The sequence below is a fragment of the Corylus avellana genome, chromosome ca2 (genome assembly GCF_901000735.1).
Source record: "Corylus avellana chromosome ca2, CavTom2PMs-1.0".
NCBI classification, from domain to species: Eukaryota; Viridiplantae; Streptophyta; class Magnoliopsida; order Fagales; family Betulaceae; genus Corylus; species Corylus avellana.
This window is the reverse complement of record NC_081542.1, coordinates 10,503,082-10,505,325: the sequence shown is the minus strand read 5'-3', so window position 1 is coordinate 10,505,325 and position 2,244 is coordinate 10,503,082. Positions and strand designations below refer to the sequence as shown.

Below are 2,244 nucleotides of genomic sequence, written 5' to 3'. Positions count from 1 at the left end.
TTGATGTGCATAAACTTGTGTTGTAACTGCTATGGTGAAAGGTGCGCCAGTATCACCAAGATCATCGTTAACCTTTTTTTTTTTTTTTTTTTTTTTTTTTTTTGTTCCGAGCCAAATGAAGAAAGCACATGTCTTCTTTTTGCAATTGTTGAGCCACAAAGGAAGATGTGAAATTGGGATGGGAAGACGATTGTGTTGCGGTGCAAAATCCATCGGTGTAGCAGAATGGGTGGAGCGGTGGCGTGTGGTTGTCTGGCGGCAAGTGCAATGGTTTTTGGAACTATGGTTGATTTTGGGCAATTTTTCGGTGAGTGAATAGAATGGCTTGGAAAATCGAAGCTGGAATTCACTGTGCCTTTGATCTATCCTATCAAAGATCGCATCAATTTCTTCCTACAGGGTCATGGTTGAGATGTTAGATTGTTTGGATGGATGTAGGTTTGGATGGGATGGCTTTGATACCAATTGATAGGTCCTAGTCAGAGTCAATAAGATAAATTGATTATCTCCACTTAGGGTGGGAGTAACCACAATACAAATCTCCACTTAGGACTGGAGGAATATCACAATACAAACACTTTCTTCTCAACCCTTTCTATTCTAATGACACAAATACATATAAACTTAATACAACAACGGTTACTACTTTTACTAAAGATAACTATCCACAACCTAAGTAAACTACCTACTTAACTAAAGATAACTACCCACAATCTAAGTAAACTACTCACTACCTCATGTTAACAAATATTGACATTAAATGATAAAGTTAACAATTGAAGCTAAAAACTACCACCCATGTCTTAACCCATGATGATGAGGTGGATGTTGAGTCCTACGAAACCTATCAGTAATCCAATTCCACACTGTCTTTTAAGAATTCCTACCTAAAGAAGAAAGCACCTTTCCCCAGTGCATGGCTCCTAAACAATGATAACTCCTTGAATGTGGTGGTGGTCTGGAGGTATTTTAGAAATAGCCATGCTGAACATTTTGCTTAAACTTTTGTACAGGGTTTTGATTTTGCTTAAAATTTTGTACAGAGTTATCCCTCACAAGCAATAGTCATATCTTTACTATACCATCTAGAACTACCTAAATCACACACAAATGACCACAATGAAATCCTTCAAGAGCAAACCAAATTTCTGAATAAACCCCAAATGGCAATTCACAGTTTCATTCAGAACATTCAACAAACATATAGCGCACAATCTTATTTGAACCCTCCGAACCATATCTATTAAAACTTCAAGAAATAAACCAAAACCCCAGTTACGAAAAAATGGGATTGATCCAAACCTATGATCTCTCTTCACGTATAACATCCTCAGACCCCGGCATCTCGTCCACCAGAACCGTATCAGTGGAAATGGGCTCCTGTTTTTGAGCGTTCATGACGCTTTCCATGTCCCTTAGCCTTGTTCGTACCACACTCGTAACCAGTACTGCAAGGGAAATGCTCATTTATATCTACATATCAATATATGTTAATTTATGCGTATACATAACAGAGAGAGAGCGAGAGAGAGAGAGGGAGAGAGAGAGTACTGGCGGCGGTGCCGAGGGTCCAGACCCAGAGGATTTTCAAGCCGGGGCTCGTTTCTCTTGGCATTGTGTTATATTAGTGACAAAACTAACAAAGGCAGGTTCAGAAAAATGGTGGATGCTTTGCGTAATGTCGGTATCCGGGGTACTACCGAGCAAGGCAGCTGCTCGGGGGAGTTGGAGCTGAGCACACGGCACACATTCACCAGAGCCTTTTGGGTTTCCTTAGGCAGTCAGGACTCAGCCTCAAGCAAGTGGACCTGTAAAGCCCAATATAATGAGACCATTCTTTCTTTCATGCTTTTTCAGTTTTTTCTTTTTCACAACCCCACCCCCCCCCTTTTTTTAGCAATTTGGTGTCTATAACAAAACAAAAGGCAGAAGTACCCGTACCAACAAACTAACACTCAATTTATAATGTTTATTCTTAAAAAAAACCAAAAATGGCCTTAAAATTTTTTAGAGTTAAATACCTTATTCCTTATGTGGTTTACCTTCTTTATTTTTTGTTCCTTAGAGTTTACTTTTTATTACAAGAGGTATGGAGATGGTACCTCCGTTTAAATTTTGTCCAAAATTTGACGGAATATTACGTCAACACCAATAATAAATTGACACATGTCCATATAATTAATTTAAAATAATAATTTTGTAAAAAATTAAAAAAATTAAAAAAATTAAAAAAAAAGTTTGGGG

General features: G+C 38.1%; 1 long non-coding RNA gene across 1 annotated transcript; it reads right to left on the bottom strand.

The window, feature by feature from the left end:
- Positions 1-1,120: 1,120 nt before the first annotated feature.
- Positions 1,121-1,861, bottom strand: LOC132172397 (uncharacterized). Its single transcript, XR_009439136.1, has 2 exons — positions 1,552-1,861; positions 1,121-1,448 (listed from the first exon to the last, which is right to left on the bottom strand). It is a non-coding gene; the product is annotated as an uncharacterized LOC132172397 (long non-coding RNA).
- Between the last annotated feature and the right edge of the window lie 383 nt (positions 1,862-2,244).